At 42.9% G+C, this 21,530-nt stretch overlaps 1 protein-coding gene and 1 pseudogene across 14 annotated transcripts in view; one reads left to right on the top strand and one right to left on the bottom strand.

Moving 5' to 3' along the window:
* The window catches only part of MAGI1 (membrane associated guanylate kinase, WW and PDZ domain containing 1), a 584,211-nt gene that overhangs the window by 229,026 nt on the left and 333,655 nt on the right, over nt 1-21,530 (bottom strand). The window lies entirely within an intron of this gene.
* On the top strand, nt 5,575-5,694 carry LOC136643032 (5S ribosomal RNA; annotated as a pseudogene).

Below are 21,530 nucleotides of genomic sequence, written 5' to 3'. Positions count from 1 at the left end.
CTTTACATTTCTAACACTTCTTTGGTGACCCTCCATTCTTCCAAATGTGGTTGTTTATGAGTACTTGTGAGTTATTTAAAAAGTCTGATTTTTTGAAACAATGACAGCTCTTCCTGCTTAATGATATCACTTCCAGCACCGCTGGCACAATGATGTTACTTCCTGCTCAATGACATCACTTTTGGTCTTGGGGGGGGGGGTCCTGACAAGTCACTGTACCTAAAAAGTGGGTCAAGGCACTAAAAGGATTGGGAACCACTGTCCTAGAAGGTCTGAAATACAATAACTCTGTGGGAAAAGACTGGTGAAGAACTAATGAAAGAGAATGTGGGCACTGATAACATATATCTGTTACTCACGAAAGAACTGTAATACAAGCCACAAAGAGCCGTACGGAATGTATAGAAGAGCCACAAACAAATCATCTTGAAAGCAACCTCACACAGACTTTGCTCTTTCTAAGAAAACATAATAATCATATAAAAAGGCAAAATGATTAGAAGCTCAGCCATTGAAATGTCATACTCACCACTCCGTAACCACACGAATGCTAAGACTGGCCTCAAAAGTATTGATTGAGGATCACAAAGCAATTCCTCGGAAGACATATTATCAGATGGAACAGAAACTTGAATCACAAACAAGTGGAGCTTAAGCCCAATTGTTGCTTGATGCAGGACATAAATGGTCCTCCTGGCTCTCAGTTCACTCTTCTCCAAATGAAACCCCCCCTTCAAATAAGTCAGGGAGGAGGGAAGTCAGGACAGAGGCAGTGGTGCTGGAGGGAGAAGAGGCCATGAGTGCCCCTTTTGTCCCCTCTCTTATCTCTCTGCCTGTTCAGCTGCAGAGGAAGAATGACTTTGCCTCTTACCTCCCTCTTTGGCGCCATCTTTTTCCTTGTCCTCACATGGGATGTTCTGAAAAATGAACAGGAAGAGCAGAGCATATTGGGTTCTTCCTGTTCATTTTGTAAAAAGCCCTGTGCGATTACAAAGAAAGAAGAGGTGACACTGAAGGAGGGGAAAGGACCCGAGATCATCTCTCCTAGCCTCTCTCTCCTCACAGAGCTGTGGCTGAGTGGGCAGAGAGAGCAGGGATGGGGCAACCACTGCACCCACAGCACTTTTTCCTCCTTCCCCCCCCCCCCCGGCAGAACAGAGAAAGGAACCGCCACTCTCCTGACCCTTGCTTGCTGTCAGCATCCTTGCTCTATGTGATGTATTCAGGGTGTGTTATCAGTGGGCCAGCCAAGTCCCTGACTATAGTGCTCTGTAAAGTGGTGTCTAGGACTGAGTTACCTGAAGTCTTGTACTAAAGACAGTTTTCCACAAGCATTGCAATATTGGTTTAGGATTCACCTGCCAGTTTCAGCAGATGAGTGCCATTTCTGTTGCTTTATTTGTTGGATTCCACCCCAAACCCAACAGGCTTCTGCTGCAGAACTCAAAATTTGAAAATTGTGAGCCACTGCTGCTTTCTGCATTTTCAACCTGCTCACAACAGAGCTGGATGAGGCAGAAATCTCTCCAAGGCCATCCTGCAACTTTAGAGTCTACCATAGGGAGACTGCTTTTAAAAAAAATAAAAAATAAAGCACATGGTGAAGAAATTTTTTCATGTGGAAGCTGTTCTTCAAGAAGTGAACATCACTCCCCTTAGAACATCAAGATTCCTTTTTATCACCCGAGTTCCACCAAGCAGCTTCATCTTTTTATCACAATAGGTGGCTGAACTTTCACTGTGGATCATGCTGAGACAAAGTTGACCTGCTATTATCATCCTCATGAGCAAACAACAGAAGGAGCTCCAACCTGCTGGCATCTTCAGCACTGCGTGGTGACAAGTTTTCCTTGGAAGTCAAAGGAAGCCTAAAGCATGAGGTGGGGCTTAATTTTGGTTTTTAAATTAATCTGGGCTTTAACGATGCCTGCGGATACAGAAATTCACGGCTTATAGCTGTGGTTTTCAAACTCTCAGGGAGTTTGAAAACTGCTCTAAGTCCTTGCGGGGGTAGGGGGAAGGCAGTGACGTGATCCCCAGGATTGTGTTGCTCCAGGGGCTTGGCTGTACTTACCAGAGCCTCTGCAGGGCTCCTTGAAACTTCGAAAGCCAAAGTGGAGCGATTGCACCCAGCCTCTGTTAAACCAGAAGTGGAGTGTGATCGCTCCACTTTCACTTCTAAAGCTTCAGGGAGCTCTGTAGAAGGTCGCACAGGGCTCCCCGCACCCCCAGGAGGCAGTGGGAAACTATGGTAAGTACAGCTTTATCACTCCTGGGGATCACGTCGCTACCTCCTCCCTGCCTCCTTGCTGCTCCTGCCCCTTAAGGGGAAAGAGGCCAGGGCCCTCAGGTTGGGGGGGTCGCAATGCCCTAGTTTGAAAAGCCCTGGCTTATAGAGACGTAGAAGGGAGTCAAACAATCATGCTTGTGGTTAATTAACTGGTGTTCTTCCCCCCCCCCCACAAGAAAATATGAAGTAAGAACAAGTGGACAGGTCTTAAACACCAGCACATATGTGTCTTGGAGACCCGCTTAAGCTGTAGACCCTCAAAGTACAGTCAGTTCTCATTATCTTCTATCACCAATGCCCATTTGATGCAGAAAGTTGACTCAATAATGTTTTTGCCCCTGCCTGCCAGTTCATAGCTGCGTCAAACCCCCACCCCAAGTGGACTGGTACAGTATTCGCAGATAATGAGAACAAAATCACAGATAACAAAAGGTAGGTGGTAATTCTGCCCCTCGCAGATAAGTGAATTCACATATAAAGAGAATTGACAGTATCTGGGTGTGCAAAGACAAACGCCAGCTATTTCCACTTCGCATGTTTGCTACAAGGCAAATGGTGTATGCAGGCAAATGGTGTATTCAGGGCAAATGTGAAAGAACTGTAAAAAACCAAAAACACTAGAGCCAGTTTGGGAGTTGGACTTTGATGATTTAGTTATTGGGCACTGATTAATCCACAGATGAAGCCACTGCTTGGTGACTTTTTGATGTAATATAGCCCTATGCTATAGTGAGATGCATTAATTGGGAACAATTATGCTCTGAGATACAGTTCTTGCATGTTTCTATCCACCCTTCAGTGCAAAACACTGTGGAAATTCTCACTGTCTGAACTATCCTAAGTACAGTTCAACACCTTTGTCTTTTCCTTTCCTTAAAATGGAGGAATAAAGTTGAGCAAGAAAGAAAAGATCAGAGAACAGTCGGTCTGTCTCTCGTTATGAGGACACCTATGGGAATCATCAGATCAAAGAGTTTCTGTCATAATGGGGATATCTGGTTTGGGCCTTAGTGCAGTGACACATTTTTAAAACTTCAGAAAATTCAACAACAGGCAGCTATTTAATAAAGGGGAATTGCGCAACTACGAAAGGAACAGGTCAGCAGGTAATTCAATGGGAGTGAGTTACTTCTAAATATTTTATACTAAAAGGACTCCTACTGAGATAATGACATTCTCATTTTCCAATGTGCCCTTCAAAATATAACCAATACTATCTTTTTAAGAAAATAAAAATACTTTGTTAATACAAGGACCCTGCAAACCAAGAAGAATGATGTTTGTAGCTAGAGAAAGGGTGCACAAGTGCTCCAAAAGGTGTCTGAACGCAGACTGCTTATAAAACTATTTTAAATGACTGGAAAGGATTATGAAGTGGAGAATATTGTGTTTGCTAAAATCCATATCTGCACATTAATTGCCAAATCATAACTTAGATGTTGAAATGCTATGGAGATTTGCGTATATGTTTAATATAAGCAACAGAAGAAAATTAAACATTTTAAATATTTGATCCTTGGGTGCAAAGCTCTGTTTTTCCCCATATGTTTTACCTTCCCTTTCCATAAAGAGGCTCCTGCATTGAATCAACATTTTGTCGGAGCTGCCGAGTCTCTCTTTTTGCTTGCTTGCTTTTTCCTTCTCCAACCAGCGGCTTTGAGCCCCCACATTGAACCATGAAGCTCACTGGACCACCATCACCCCAAGTGGGAACGTTCAGGGGCTCAGGTGACCTCAAATATCCAATCCAACAGGCAAATTAAAGAAGCAGAAGGTGATGTAAGGTGAAGAGAGGAAGCCCATTTGGTGCATTTGCCCTGGTCTTTCATTTCGTCATCAATGAGGGCCACAGTCTGCCTCAGCCTGGTGCAGGTACCAAAAACATGAATATCAGTGCAAACCTAAGGGTGGGAAAGAACTCAGAAAGACATTACCGTTTTAAGTTTCTTCTCAGCTTGCCTTTAAAAGTAATTTCCGACTCCTTCTGGGTTGTGCAAAGGTTCCTTACTTCTACCAGGTTTGCCCCAAAATGTATCGCGATGCATTCTGGGGCAAGCCTGAGAGAAGAAAGCAACCTCCATGTGACCTGGAAGTGGGTTTTTCACTAAAGAGTTAAAAACAGCTCTACAGGCTGGGAAACAGCACCGTTTGGTTGCAGAATGGTCAGAGCCCTGATTTTGGCACTTTTTTGTGTTTTTAAAGCACTTTAAATGTGGACCCAGTATCTTCAGGGGATACCAAAAAGGAACACCCCCCCCCCAGATACTGGGGTCCAACTGTATTTTAAATAAACTTTTTATGGTTGTATCTGCGTGGTGTCCATTCATCCCAGGAGACAGCTGGTTGCCCTACCTCCTAAACTCCTAAAGCACCCATACTGCTGTTCAGCTTTCAGAAAGCTTTCTATTACACTAGGTAGGGGATTCCACATGGACCCCTTCTCTCCATATTTCCCCTTGTCTTAGGTGGTGGCAGCTTTCTTCCTGTCTCCCATCTAATTTTTTAACCAAGACTGTCCCTGCTTAGCACTCTTTAGGTAGCCTTCAGCTCAGCCACCAGACCATGCCTCCTGTGCAGTTTAACTGCAGTAAAAGGAAGAAGGCACTGAGCCTTGCACTCCCTTCTTCCCTTACATGTATGGATAGCCACTGAGCTGCAGGTTGTGAAAATTATTACATGTGCATGCTGTGCTGGTACTTCTGCACTGTTCCAGGGTGAGGCTAGGCACCAAATTTAAGAACCTTAGCTAAATCCTGACAAAAGGCCTGAGCTGCGACCCAGCAGGACCAGGACAGCCTCTGCTGCATCCAGCACAACACTAGGGGCTGCTGAAGGTCCTTTACCCCGGGTAAAGCCCCAGAAGACTCTATGGGGCTACTTGAATCCACACCAGTAATATTGCTATGCAAATCCAAGCCATACTGTACTGGGGGAAAAAGGCTTGGGAGGGAATAGTGTAGAGCTGAGGCATCGTCTGCTGTTCTTGGTGGGGATGGACAGATTGGGTCCCAGGAGGGGGCAGGATTGGTGGCAGCCATGCATGCTATATTCTCCTTCTCTCCCTGGGCTTGGAATACCAGCATACCTCCACTTGGACTTGCACTAGCAATTTAGCTGGTGCAGGTTCAAGTAAACCCATTGCACAGGATGGGGCTTTCCCTGGTGCAAGGGGAAAAAATGTCCCCTTACCTTGAGGAGACTTCCAGGCTGCTTAACCCAGCATTAGATACAGTGCAGCCAGGCTGGCCCTGCTGCATCAGCACTGGTTAGGATTGAGCTGCTCTTCTCTTAGCAACTGTTACCCTGCAGATGCCTGATCTCATCTGATCTTGGAAGCTAAGCAGGGTCAGGCCTGGTTAGTACTTGGATGGGAGACCGCCTGGGAATACTGGGTGCTGTAGGCTTATACCATAGTCTTTCGAGACTGAAGGTTGCCAACCTTCTCTCTTAGCATAGAGAAGCCACTACACTATACCAGGTCTCATCAATGGGGGTGGGGGTAGGTTAAGCTTAATTTTCTTGAACACACTCTTCTCTCCCTGCAAATGCCACTATGGCAAATAGCTCTTGAAACCGAGAACACTTCCAAAAACTATGGTAAGAAATGGAGGCTAGTTTGCCTAAAATGCAATGGATCTTGCGATCACCTAAAGCAGTACTTTCCCTTCCACGGGATTAATGCAATTGAACAGCAATATTGTACTATAATACCAACACATGAAACAATAAAGGGTCTCATTTGTGAATTTTGATGATGAATATTTACGAGCTATTCTCTGAAAATCCAAAATATTTAACCAGTATTTGGCACCTGGTAGTCAAATATTTGAGTGAGATTTGATTGAAATATTTGACAGTATTTCATAGTTTGCATGCAATTATATTTAGTGTTTTATTGATGACAGCTTACAAAAATTTAGTATTTGACACCTGCCAAAATCAAAACAGTCAACAGATGACAACAAGTCTAAAGCAACTGAATGCTGAGATAAAAAGTCATTCGAAATTTGAATTTTAAATTTTGCATTAAAATCTAAGTGACAGGCTTGAAAACTCTGGTGACTTGACAAGACTGTCTAGTACAATTAGACTGACTGTACAATTAGATAAGAATAGCGGTTCCCAAACTGTGGGTCCGTGGCCCGTCAGTGGGTCATGACCCAATTTTTAGTGATTCGTGAAATTGACTTGGCAGAGTAGGCTATGTGCCTCAAGGGTTAAACAAACTGTTGCTTGGAAGGGGGGACAAGACTGCTGCCCAGTCACCATTATAACCACACCCATGGCATTTATAAATCAGGCAGCAGCCTCCAGGGCGGCTAAAACTTTGAGAACCACTGAACTAGATAGACATAAGAGAAAGCACAGAGGAAGGAGAAAGAAATTGATACAAGGGTAACCAAATAAAGCATATGGCATTGTTTCAGGTATACTTAGTTACAATAAGGAAAACAATCTAAGCCACTGTGTCAAAGATGAACAATGCTCCTTACTGGAATTATTTTCGAAAATCTTTTACAATACTCTTCATACAAGTGTGAAGTGGTAATTAACTGGCACAGGATTCCCTGGATGTACCAGGTTCAGAGTGCAGGGATTCTTCTTGCTCCACCCTTGCCACTGGATAAGCAACTGACACATGGGGCTAGCTCATCTTCAGAGTAGGGAACTTGCTACTATTCATACTTTTGTAATTTCAAAGATCCAGCTACTGCAGTCGCTCTACCGAGGAGGCCCTTGAAGATATTGTGGACATATTTGCTTGTACAGAATTGCTGGTGACTGCCTCCTGTATCATAGTAGATGCCTCTTTTCCCTACCTGTCAGCTTCTGGGTCTAATTCAAAGTGCTGATTTTGACTTTTATAAATCTTCACAACCTGCATAACTTGGAGATATCCATCCCTTCATAATTTTACTTTATCACCCACTTTCCTTGTTAAGACAGAATGTGGTGGTTCTCCCAGGGCTGGCCCATCTATGAAGCCAACTGATGTGGAGGACTCAGTGGAAAGCTCGGGTCCAAGGGAACTGTGGCTTTGAGATGTCTTTCACTCCATGTACACAGATACCTCCCTCCAACCCACCACCAGTGCAAAGCACAAATTCCTACTTGCATTTGATTTTTTTTCTTCTAAAAGCAAAAATTCCATTTGTCTCTACTGAACATCATTCTGATAGTTTCAGTCCAATATTCCATTCCAGCAAGGTCTTCCTGAATGTTTATACTAACCGCTGTAGTTATTAGCTATTCTTACCAGTTTAGTGGAATCTGGAAATTTGATAAGATCCCTTCATTCAAGTTATGGAAACTGCTGAAGATGTACTCTACTCAAATGTCTTCCAGGATGATGGAGCCATTGGTAAGCAGTTTTGGGTCTAGTGGTCTAAGCCAGGGGTCTCCAAACTTTTTGGCCAGAGGGCCGCATCAAATGTCTGGCACAGTTTTGAGGGCCGAAAAAAGTTTAAATATAAAATTTACATAAATAAATTAGAGATGGAACTTAGATATGTGAATAAATGCATGAATGGGCTCATTCATTCAACCTCTCTGGCCCTTAGAACACTCTCCAGATGCAACCAGAGCATAGTTCCAGTCATGATCAGCAAAATGGGGCAGGGTCTTTCAGGGGACAAGAGGCTGGCTGCGGGCCAGATAGAGGCTCGTCACGGGCCACATCTGGCCCTCGGGCCGGGGTTTGGAGACCCCTGGTCTAAGCAATTAGGAATCCATCGAAAGGTTATATTGTCTAGCCCATATTTCACTGGCTAATTAGGAAGTCTTGGGGAACTCTGTAATGCTTTACTGATATCAAAATTTATTGCATTCCCACTGTCCACTAGGTTAGTAACCCAATCAAAAAAGAGAGATAAATTTAGTTAGCAGGACTTATTTTTGACAAATCCCTGTTGGTTGAGTTAATGACTGCATTGTTGTCTAGATCAGTGGTTTTCACACATTTAGCACCGGGACCCACCGGGACAGAATGAGAATCTGTCGGGACCCACCAGAAACGATGTCATGACCAGAAGTGACATCATCAAGCAGGATAATTTTTAAATGTCCTAGGCTGCAATCCTACCCACACTTACCCAGGAGTAAGTTTCCTTTACTATCATTGCTAAAAGAATATACATAGTAGTTTGTATGTATATTCTGTACTGTACATAGTACTGTACATAGCATCGAGTCTAATATATTAAAAATAAAATATTGAAATGAATGGGGACCCAACTGAAATTTTCTCGTGACCCACCTAGTGAGACCCGACCCACAGTTTGAGAAATACTGGTCTAGCTGCATACAGACTGTGTTATAGTCTGTTGCAGTACCTTTCCTGGTACTGAGGTCAGACGGACTGGTCTATAATTTCCTTCTTTTCTCCCTTTTCGAAGTTCAGGACTTTAAAACATCGCCAGTCTTGTTGCAACTCCTCCATCTTTGACAGAGGTTCTGAGAGTATACCAGCAAGTTTTTTCACAAATAGCATGCTTACTACAAGCTTCTGTTCTGGCATGCCTTCAGCCATGGCTGCATTGACATCTGGTAAAGCCAACCCACGTTGCAACTGGGCCAGCCACTTTGTTGACACAAAGGGATTTCATATATCCAAGGAGAAACTACTGACAGTACTGTAGTCATTGCCAGCAATGACACCTTTTGTTAGGTAGGAAAGCCATTTTCCTGGCCCAGGAACATAGCTTTAAAGTAGAATTAGGGATGAATGTACAGAAAGACTTGGATCCAGTCTCTTTTCCCTTTCACTGAACTCAATGTAATATTTCATTAAATCCAACAGGGAATGTTAGTTCACAGATATTTCTTCCTGGAGGAAAAAAAAATGCTCATCTGTTAGTCTTCCTTAGCACTTCAGGTCTGTCAGCATTTTCTTTCTTTTTAGATTTAATTGGAGCCTTTGACATTTGCTCATATCAGTTCTGCTGTCAGTGGGGAGTGGCAAAACTAATGGGGTGTGAAAGATGCGGGAGACGAAAATCTATTCCTCCTCCGCCCCAAACAGTGAAACACTAAACAATGTCATAAAAATACTGAGTACAAAAATCCATAGTTTAAAAAGAATCTGCATTTGATTAGCCAGACAAAAGCTAGCAAATGTGTCTTCCCTGCCCATACACCAAAGCAGCAAACTGTGTCAAAGTATTGAGTGCAAAATTCATCATTTATACAGAATCTGAATTTGATTAGACAAAGACTAACAAAAACTGCTGCACAGCACAAGAGAAAAAGCAGAGCACAGTTTCAGAAGTCAAGGGTTATCATTTGACCGAACATGTCTAGGAAGAACTAGAACTGTAAGCAAACAGATTGAAAGAAGGGGGGAGACACAGAGAGATAATTTGTGCCATCAATGATGGTTTTTCACCATGGCCACGTTTGAAAGGCTCAAATGCTTAAAGGCTTTGAAAACATCAAAGAGACAGAATAAAACTATAAAAAAATCAAGGAGTTATTAGAGAGATAAATGGGTGGAAATTTCTGATAAAAAAAGCTTCCAATCAAATAACTACTACAAAGACTGAAGATAAAATGGAATTAAAAGTTCTCTCCTTGCCACAATATATATATATAGAACCTACTTTCCTAACTGGGTGACTCAGGGGCCTCAAGAGGTTTGTGAACTGATTCCTTATGCACAGCTCTGGCTCAATGCTCTGGTTCAATGCTCAATGCTCTATTCAAATATAATTATTATTAATATAGCATCAAGCAACCCAAAATGACCATACAAAATACGTATAAAACACATTACATACTCTGTAAGGCTTACAGTCTAAACTCTATTATGTTGATTGTTTGTGCTTCCAAGTTTTTTCTTCACCAAACATAAGGTTCCACTAATATGTCGTTTTTGCAATTCTGAAACATGGGAAGCTGCTTGTTCCTGAGTCAGGCCCTTGGTCCATCTGGCTCAACACTGTTGACAAAGAACGACCAAAGTTCTCCAGAATTTCACACAGAAATGTTTCTGTTCTATTTGGAAATGACAGGAATTGAACCTGGAACCTTCTGCATGCAAAGCAGATGCTTAACCAGTGTGCCATAGTTCTTCCCTGTGTAGCATCTGCTTTCCTTCCTGCCCCCTTCACGTATGTTAACTAAGGGTGCAATCCAGAGGCACCCTTGGGCTGGCGCGAGTCCCTTGCACCGGCCCAGGAGGGTCGCAAACGTGTCATAAGGGAGTCAGCAAGGGAGTCGGGAGTCAGCAGAGGCGTGCCAGCTGCGGAGGCTAACATAAGCCTCTGCACCAGCGAGCCTTGGTTTGCCAGAAGCGCAGTTTAAGACCCTGAGGAAGCTGTAGTAAGCTTCCCCGGTGTACCCTGGAGTCACACGAGGCTCTGTGCACTCCAGGTAAGTGGTGGTGGGGGGAATAGTGCATGGGGATGGTGACATCTGGCAGGGGGCACCATCATGAACCCTTGCTCCTGGGTACGGGGCTGGGGAGGTCCACCACTGGGGTAGAATGTGCGTAACCAATCAGCAGATCTCATTTGAAGGAAATAGCAAGCAATTGCTAAAGTGTTTTCCAAAGAGTAGATCTCACTGTCATTTTCTTCTTTTTTTTTGGGGGGGGGGGTGCAAAGTTTATTTATTTATTACAGACAAAGGTAAGAAAAATGAGTTGAATTTAGGGCTGGGACTACACAGGTTACACATGAGGGTATTGGCCATAGATTACGACATGTCTTAATCCAAAAAAGAAATCAACGACTGAAAAAAAAAAGTAATTGATACAAAAATTATCATATTTCAAACGTAAAGATGTAACTGGAGATACAGAAAAGGAGGATGTCTGTCATGATGCAGCCACTCTCCACAGTTACCAGTTCAATTTCTAGCACTTTAAAACCATCTGTGTTAATGTAAGTGCCATTGGAAATATTGCTGGGAAACAAAAGTATCTACTGTTGCTTAAGGTGATGCTTAAACCATTCTCTTTATGGAAACCTGTAGGCACAGGAAAAAAAAAATGCCTTTCCCATCAAAAAGGACAGGGCAAAGCAAGGCTGTGAGGCAGCTCTTAGCCAAATGTAAAACTTCTCAGATCAGTTGTCTATGCAGATTTTTAGAGAAAGATAATGCGTCAGATGTGAGGTCTAAGTTTTTGCTGCCCGTGGAGAATAAGTTCTGGTCAGGACTGCATTGCTTGTGTGGCCCAATAACCACCCTATTTAGGAGTCCATGTACCAGAAAGGCAATGAAACAGGATCAATCAAACTGCCAATCTACCAATCATTACCACCCTACTGCAATGAAGACTGAATTGCATGACCTGTTAGAACCATACTGAACAGCTGTTAGTCAGCCCAATAACCTTTTACAGTCACAAATGTTGGCAGTTCTGTTCACGAGAGTGGCTTACATCTCAGTAATTTACAATAAGAAACCCTAAAAGACTCTGACCTGGCAATAAATGGAGTTGGCATTGGTTTTTATAGCTTTAGATACATTACTGGATACAATACTGAACTCAATCTTTTGGCCCAATATCAACTTATAGTGGCATTAGAATTTAGAATAACTTATTTCAAAGGTTAAAAGCTGAAGATACAGACTACGTGGGAATATCATATTAGATATTTAATAACACATCTCCCACCCATTACATATGTCCGAGGCAAATTGAAAAATTATCTTTATAGGCAAATAACCAGTAGAGATGTCAAGGCACTTTGTGGTTTCTGCTTTAAACAAGACACACAGAACCATTTCGGACACTAATGGAGCACATTAAATCATTTTATAATAGAGTCACAAAAGCTCTAATAAGTTGGCCAATTCACTAGTATACATTTAAGTAAACCACCTTGCTGAAAGTTCCTATTCTATAAAAGGTGAGGGACAACTTTGCAAAGAAGGATATAAAGCAAATGAGGGCAAACAAGAGTGAATGCTGAGAACCAACAGGTACCAGTTTCAAATCTCATCTTTAGTAAGTATACTGTCTTAGGAAAGTCACTATCCCTGCTGCCTCAGGGCCAAATCCTATCCACTTTTCCAGTGCCGATGCAGCTGTGCTAATGGAGCGTGCACTGCATCCTGTGGTGTGGAGGCAGCCATTGAAGCCTCCTCAAGGTATGGGGACATGTGCTTCCTTTCCTCAGGGCTGCATTGCAGCTGCGCCGGTGCTGGAAAGTTGGATAGGACTGGGTCTTCAGTCCCCTATCTGCAACATGATGATAACGAATGCAAATCTCTCAGGGCTACTGTAAAGGTTACTAAGAGCACAATCTTATGCATGTCTACTGAGCGATAAGTCCCATTATAGTAAATAGGACTTACTCCCAGGTAAGTGTGGACAGATCTTCAAAGGCGTAGCTCAGACTGGTAATACTATTTTTGAGTTATGGTGCTAAAAGGGGTCCAGTGAACCATCTCATGCAATTCATTGCCTTAACATAATTCAGTCCACATCTGTGTTAAATCTGCAAGATGGGAAAGGATATTTCGTTTTAGCTTATTAGAGGTAAGCACATTGCTTCAGGATAAACAACAGATAAAAAAATAAAGTCCATTGCTCAACTGCTCATAGAATCTGCTGTAGAATCTCCAGCTGGGCAAGACCTAATGGATCTGGTTAACCAGGATATCAGATTTTTTTGGTGTAGCACAGTGGTTGCCAAACACTGGGGACTCACCTCTGCCATGAATTCTCACAAAGTGATCTCAGTCACTCAGCCTCAGCTCCTCTTAATAATGATGATGATGATACTTAACTTAAAGGGTTGTTGCAAAGGTTGTAGCAACATAATATATGTGAAACACTTTGCATACCTAGTGGTTTGGGAGGTGGACTTAGACCTGGATGATCCAGTTTCAAATCTCCCCTCAGCCACAAAGCTTCCTGGGTGACCTTGGGCCAGTCACTTTCTCTCAGCCTCACCTACCTCACAGGGTTGTTGTAAGGAGGGGAGGAGCAGCTGTGTAAACCGCCCTGAGCTCTATGGAGGAAGGGCGGTATAAAAATGTGAAAAATAAATAAATAAATAAAACACTATATAAACGTTAGGTATTATTATTAGTATAATTAGGAATAAGATCTCTTGCTTTGAGCTGAACTAGGGATGAAATTATATTGTCCCTGAAAACCTCGGCTAATTTACAGAATTGGATATCATTCTGCAGGTCAGCAGTAAAGCACATGCCTTGAATGCAGAAGGTTCCAGATTCCATCCCTGGCATTTACAGGGAAGGTTAGAATAGAGCCCTGCCTAAAATTCTGGAGAATTGCCAGCAGCATAGACAATACTAAGCTAAATGGCCCAACAGTCTGGCTCTGTAAATGGCAGCTTCATACATCAAACCATCCATATCTGTTGCATACTCACAAACATCTTGTAACTGTGTTGTCTGATAAAAATGTATTTATTTGTACAGTGCCATCAATGTACAAGACATTTTAAGGGAGGGTGAAGTGACAGGTTCCCTTCCAATGGGCTTGCAACTGAGATATTGACAAAAGGAAGGCAATGGGGAGTAGGGAAAAGAAAATGGAGAGTTCTTTTCTTCTTTTACATATTAGAAATACAGGTTGAGCCTACATTCACAGATTCTCTGTCCAAGGATCTGGCTCAATGCGGGCCCCTTGGACCCACGTTGAGCCAGACTTGGCCCAACCTCCGGTCACCTTCGTTTAAGGGGCCCAAAACCGTGGATTTGCTTATCTGTGGTTTTTGCTATCTGCGGGGGTCTGACAAAGGAACCCCTCAGATTCCAAAAACCCACATGTACCACTTTACAAAAATGTTCTAAAGGTAAAATACTCTCTTTTTAGTGAGCGCTAAAAGGCATTGCAACATATTACAGTGAGAGCTGATCAAATTCAAGCTAAATCAGAATTTAAGTATGTGAGTCTAAACTATTAACTAGTAACCCCTGTTAACTGGTTAAGAGGCACTTTTTCAAGTGGGTGCTCCTCTTTTATTTAGGGGGAGAGTAACTGGCCCACCTCCCCCCAGCAGTGTCTTTTCTAGTGGCTGTCTGCTGGTGTTTTGCATCTTTTAGATTGTGAGCCCTTTTGGGACAGGGAGCCATTAGTTATTTGATTTTTTCTGTAAACCACTTTGATAACTTTTTGTTGAAAAATGGTACATAAATACTGTTGTTGTTATTGTTATTTTTATTGTTCCTGTTTGCTGCCACCACCAAAGACTATCTTATGCAACCTCTTTGTAGCACCCTGGCAAGGTATTAGGTAAGAAGATCAAAGGACGTAGAATAATTTTTGAAAGATAGGGGGGTCCAACAGTTCCCCCCCAAGCCATACAGAATTCTCCCCTCCCAAATTTCATCTTGGCCAAGTGGCAAGCCTTCACTCTTCACTCCCAGTTTCACAAACTTATCATCTTCCTGGGTGGAAGGGAGCAAGTTGATAGCACCAGAGGCTAAAGGAAAGGATTGCTTCTAAACTTGTGCATTATTTAAGGCTCTTCTTGTAGCCAAGGTGGAATCTGCAAATTAACCAGTTGCTCAGGTGCAATTTAAAAAAAAAGGTTCTAAAGTCAGGGCAATGGTTAGAAATAGTTAAAGACTATGCATGGGAAGAATAGAGAGATGCTATTTTCCCTCTTGCACAACAGCAGAACCAGGGACTACCACTAAAATTGAGTGTTGGGAGAGTTAGGACAGACAAAAGAAAATATGTCTTTACTCAGCGTGTAGTTAATATGTGGAACTCCTTGCCACAGGATGTGGTGATAGAGTCTGGACTAGATGCCTTTAGAAGGGGATGGACAAATTTGGAGGATAAATTCATCATGAGTTACAAGCCATGATGTGTATATGCAAACCTCCTGATTTAGAAATGGGCTATATCAGAATGCCAGATGCAAGGGAGGGCACCAGGATGCAGGTCTCTTGCCATCTTGTGTGCTCCCTGGGGCATTTGGTGGGCCGCTGTGAGATACAGGAAGCTGGACGAGATAGGCCTATGGCCTGATCCAGCAGGGCTATTCTTTTCCCTTATGTTCTTAAGGACAAGATGGGAAAACCGGTGCTGATTGGTCTGTGCTAGCCCAAATACACTATTCCCTGGCTGCAGTAACCATCAATCAAACCCAGGAAAAAGAGCACTGCAATGAAAAAAGGGAACAGTGTTTTGTGCTTTGGAAGTTGTTGTAGCCCCTCGGCTCTGCAATGAACAGTGCAATCCTATGTGTATCTCCTCAGAACTTCCATTGAATTCAATGGAACTTACTTCCAGGTAAGTTTGCATAGGATTGTAGCTGAAGACTTCTAGGCACGCCTGGAACCAACATAGTCAACTCTGGGAAGCACACTTCAGTTTTGTTCTGATTTCTTATAGATCATTTAACGGAAGGAAAACCACAATTCCCAAGAGTTCTGGTAAACCATGAAAGGTTTGAGCATGCTCAGATCCCTCAATAAAAGAGCTCTGGAAACTCAGAAAGAGCCCTGCAAGCCTTCTTGGCTACCATATTGTTTTGCCCCAACCAGCAGAGCTTGTAACTTATTTATTTATGCGGCAGTTTCTCCATAAAACTTAAGCAGTTGCGTCATCGCTTGAGGTTGTTACAGAAAGTCACTGGCAATTCAGAAGAGTAAGCTTACAGCAGAAGAACTGGCTAAATGGGCTCTTGAATTTCTGACCCCATCTCCTTCATGGGTCCCAATTAAATTATCCTGCTTGTTTAACCTAGATTCATTTATGGAACATTTGAACAAGCTATCACTTAATCCTGGACTACTTTTATTACTTGAATTGTCTATGAATTACTCTTGTCACTGCTGGAGTAGCAAAACATGAAGTTCTGGTTAAATGCCACAATTCTGTTGATCCTGAGCCTGAAACCAAAAATTCTGGTCCTAAATCCAGAATTTAAAAAAATAAGTTTTTTTGGACAGATCTTGTTACAAGCTACATTTATTCACATAATATTACAAACCTTTTGTATCCATCTATCCACATACTTAGGATAACTTTCACCCTTTCATGCAAAACGTACTTCAATATTGTGCCATTTTCACCCTTGGTTGGCAACCTTCAGTCTCGAAAGACTATGGTGTAAGACTACAGTACCCAGTATTCCCAGCGGTCTCCCATCCAAGTACTAACCAGGCCTGACCCTGCTTAGCTTCCAAGATCAGATGGGATCGTGCATGTGCAGGGTAACAGATGCAGTGCATATGAATAAAACTGGCATGCATGAAAACATGTAGCTTCTCATGCATGATCTGGATATGAACATGCTGGATTGTATGCATAAAGGTTGTTTAGGACTGAACAAGCAGACAGGCAAGCAGAACTTTCCATCATTGGACAAGGCAGCCAGACACCCACTGCTTGATACAAGAAAATTGACCTAAGAGATTAAATTCCTTCAGCAACTTAGGAGATGCATTTTTAGATATCTGACTTCACAAGTAATCACTATTTCTGACAGTGATTTTCACAAAGTTTTTACAGTGGAATCCCATACATATCTAGTTAGAAGTAAGTTATATTCAAAGGGACTTATTCCAGATAGATGCATTTAGGATTGCAGCCTTAGGGTACAATCCTGTCAGTGGGATTGGAGGGTCTCAAGATTTGCCAGAGCATACTGCAGGTGGCTAGTGCGGCAGACACTCTGATGTTCTGCAGAGAGCTGCCACCAGTGCAAGGTTCAGAAAACCACACGAAGGTGACAGCAGCCTGGCAGATCATTCACCAAGCTAGGTAAGAATAAGACTAGGGTCAGATCAGGGTGGGGATTGGGTCAGATCAGGGGCTGATCTTGGTAGCAGCAATGTCTACCAGATCCAATGCACCTGTAACAGGCCCAACAGATTTACATAAGCAAAGTAGCTGAGATAGATCTTAATAGATCCAGGCAGGAGCAGAGGAGATAAGCAAATTTTTTTCCCTAACCTTTCCATGCTGGCCTAGTTCCCAGAAGACCAATGGGATGGAGGCTGCATCAGCACCACTGCGCCTTGCAGACTGGCCAAGGATAGGATTGGGCTGTATGATTGGTAAACAAACCCCTGACTTTCTTTTACATAACCAAACCCACAACTTGAAAAACACCTGAGTAACCTGACCAACAGCACGATCCCATGTGCTCTGTACTCACTGCCAGCTCTGGGTGTAACAAAGAGTTCTGTAAGGCACTCTGGCACCAGCGGTGACAGCATGGGTCCAGCACTGAGGCCAGACACCAGTTAGTGCTAGGTCTCACTGCTGCAAAGATGACCGGATGAGGCTGGTGTATCACTGGCAACTGGTAAGCTTATTCGGGGCAGGAGAGAGGCAGGGAGGGGGCAGAATGGGGGAGAGGGAGGGTGGACTGTGTGGTAGACCAGGCCAGGGAAGGGGGTGAAAATGGCAGCAGACTCTGCTGCCGAATCCAATGCTCCCTCCTGAGCTGAGAAACCCAACACAGGTCTCCTTGGTTCTGTGCCCACTCAAAGGTGGGCGCAGATCCAAGTAGACCCACTGGGGCCACCATAGGTTGAAACAGGGTAAGAGAAACATTTATTCCCTTACCGCAAGGAGACCTGCAAATGCTTCCCTGGCCCCACAGGATACAGCAGTAGCCATTTCAGCACTGCTGTAGCGCTGGGTGACAGGGAAGCATAGGACTGGGCCCTAATAGGAGTCTAGCAGTTTCCTTCCTTTAATTTCATTTTATAGTATTCTGATCTCCATGATGAAAAATGAAGGTGTCAATTAATGGGAAAAAAAAGGAACAAAATACTTTCTGTGAAGTCTTCAAAACCAGCAGTCTCCTGAACAGATATTAATGGGGGGGGGGGATATGTTTTTGACTCATTCCAGTATGCAAATTACAGCAGCTCAGGATTAGCTGCAGACAGCAAGTCTATATGGGATTAACACAGTGAACCAGCCATCATGCCTACTAGAATATTCAAGAGCACGATGTATGCAGAGAATTTTCCGAGAGGGTTTGAGTGACAAAGAAATGGCACCACATTTCTCAACACAAATCACGTCCCACAGCCTTTGTCAACAGCACATATTTGATGCACGTTATTTTAGCAAGTATTTGTAGCATGAATTATTTCCTAAGCTCAGTGGCAAGAAGTGAATGGAAGGTTGTCAAGAAGATATCAGTGCAGGAACTTCAAAGTGAAAGCATGAGCCTTACCTATAGTTCTTGGGGAGTTTTAAATGACTGAAATCCAATGTAAGCGTTATTAATGTCAGGCAAAGAGTCAAACCCCATGCTACCTAATCAGCTTGCATTGCTGAATTAATGCCTTGTGGCCTTGCTTTTTCTAGACACCCGGAAGGCTATGACAGGCCTGCTTTTACCATAGCATGCTATTTGTATTTAATAGTGTATGTGCTAACATTCACTTTGGAAATCTGGATATTCATCTAAGTAGTGTACACTTTCAAATCAATGTGTGCGCCTAAAGGAAGACCTGGCACAACTTAAAGTTATTTATTACTTTAATAGGTGAGGAACACAAAACTTCAGCTCAGAGTATGTTCAGGATACTCCTCTCAATGTTGCTCGCAACAGATTTTAGAATTCCATGGCGATGTTGTTAACAGGAATTTTCTATATCACTTGAACATCAGGAGCTGCAACTTCTGGAGATTAAATACAGCCAGAAGACTGGGAAGTTCTCAGACTGCTATTCAAAGCATCTCCTCTGAGCAAGGACAGGCTAAACATTTGGTTAATTTTCCCTAAGGCTACCTCAGAATGGTAGGTGCAAGGGAGTGGCAACAAGATGCAGGTATCTTGTTGTCTTGTGTGCTCCTTAAGGGATCCAGTGGCCCACCATGAGAAACAGGGAGCTGGACTAGATGGGTCTTTGGTCTGATCCAGCAGGGCTCTCTTATGTTCTAATTGATGTTTCCCAATCAGAATAACCTGTAGTGATTAACATGCCACAGTCATCTTTGATAATTTACTCTTCTCAAAATGTACCGAATTAGTAATTTGTAACTTCAGTTCTAGTCCTTCAGCAGTGGAAACTAAGTTAAAGCTAGTAGCTATTGAAACACTTCTTAATATAGTTACACCCCAATCCTAACTAAATTCCCATGCAGCAATGCAGTGCCGCCATTGTGGGCTATGCTGCACCCTGCACGGAAATTTAGGCTGCTGGAGGTTTTCTTGGGATAAGGGAATATTTGTCCCCTTCCCCAAGGTAAACCCCGGCAGCCACAATGGGTCAACTTGGACCTGCACCAGAGATATCACTGCTGCAAGTCCAAGTGGATCCATGCAGGCAGATTAGGCTCAGGAAGGGGGTTGGGATAGGGCACACACTGGCACTGCTTATCCCGCACTCCTCTTGGGAGTACCCACACCACCCCATCTCCTCTCCATTCCACCCCTGCCCCTACGCCTGAATTACCTGGTCCAGTGACCCTCATGACAACTGTAGGCACATGCAGAAAGGTTCCGACCTTTCTGCCAGCACGCTGGCTATGAATGTGGTCACAAAGTGCTTTATGGCACTTTTTGACAGCACATGCCAGCAGTACATATTCTGTCAGCACAGCCCATTCATAGTGTTGGGCTGTTAGCCTCACTCTCCTACAACTAATACACTTTCCTTCAAGACTGCCTTTGAGGAACTCAGAGAATTTTATACTAAGATGGATAAAATTCCGTACCGAGGAATAAAAAGTCACCCATATCAGTTCAGTAACATTCTGTGGTTATAGCTGCTTCCAAGATGGAGGCACACACTTCCTGGAATCTACACTTCTTTTGCAAAGTTCACACTTATACTAGCTCACACTTCCACAGTATATCATACTTATCCGTTATTTGTAAACACTTTCACTATGAAAACCATCCCATTTTCTTTTAAGTGCCATTCCATTGCTAAATTTTGGCCTTCCAATTCTCTTAGGTGAAGGACACATTCATGATATGAGCTGTCTTTTATTTATTCGTTCATTTTAACTTTAATAAGCCATTAACACAGAAATTGTGAAAGTATGCGAAGCAGCTTCAAATCCTCTAATACCCCCCCTCCCCAAGTTGAAGAGTTTTACAGAACCTAAGCATGTTCAGAAAAAAAGTGCAAGGAATTAATTTGGTGAGCTATATACTGGCCAGATGCAAGTATGTGGTTAGTTGAATCCAATTTCTTTTGGAGTATTTTAGTTCTTACTGTATCATTTTAGTTCCTCACTTTGAGATGATGCTAAATTAGTTCCCACGCCACAAATTCCAGAATGGAGAACCATATAATTTTAACCACCTGATGAAAGGGTTGGGAGCTTTCTACTGGTCAACAGGAATAGCCAACAGTACTAGTGTTCATCTTGATCGCTGCTCATCAGGTATGAAAAACCACAATCCACTTCCTGAGAGGTATTTGTCATGAGGATCCTGTTACACTGGAATACCAGCTTCTTCAAGAGCTATCTTTATGATTCTGGGCACAATGCAACTTGCAAATTATAACTGATGGTTAAAGTTGGCCTTGGAATCACCAAGCCAACACTTTACCCTTCATTATAATCTTGTCACAAAATGGCAAGATTAACGAAGAACGCCCTTCTACGTCAAGCGTTCTTTCTCCAACTTGAAATGCTACAAGCAGACAGAGACGCAGCCACACAACTGTGGATCTCTTCAAAGAGTAACCCAAATGATCTTGCAGGAAAAAAGATATCATCCATTTTGTATGGCTTATGGCTATACTTAAGTCATAAAAGCATCAGAAGTCTTACTGTTACTTTATTACCCACTTCAGTGCACTTTTAAGTATGTAGTGTTCACACACACATTATAGCAATACCAATTCTTGAGATGGCATGAATTCACCAGAAGGATCAGACCAAAGGTCCATCTAGTGCAACATTCCGTTTTGCACAGTGGTCAGTGAGATGCACTTCACAAGCAGGGCTAGAAGGCAACAGCTCTCGTCTCTTGGTTCCTCTTCTGCAAAGAGTATTCAATGGTATCTTGTGTCTGAACATGGAGGTTCCAAGTAGCAATTGTGAGTAGTAGCTACTGGTGGACCTGCCCTCCATTAACTCCATTAACTCCATTAATAGCCATAATTTCAATAATTAAATACCCAGAGCCACTGAAAGGAAGGGCTATGAATCTCTGAACTGTTGGATGGATAGTCAGTCCTTTAATTTGTGATGCTTTAATTTGCCCAAGAAAATCATTTATTAGAGGTCACACACGAAAGTATTGGTGATATGCCATTCTGAACCCTTTCGTCCACCCACGCCTGCATTTTATGACCCACTTGCAACCAGCCCTACTTT

This window comes from Tiliqua scincoides, chromosome 2, assembly GCF_035046505.1.
Source record: "Tiliqua scincoides isolate rTilSci1 chromosome 2, rTilSci1.hap2, whole genome shotgun sequence".
In the NCBI taxonomy this organism is placed as follows: Eukaryota; Metazoa; Chordata; class Lepidosauria; order Squamata; family Scincidae; genus Tiliqua; species Tiliqua scincoides.
The sequence above is the reverse complement of the archived record's forward strand: the minus strand, read 5'-3'. Positions and strand labels throughout refer to the sequence as shown.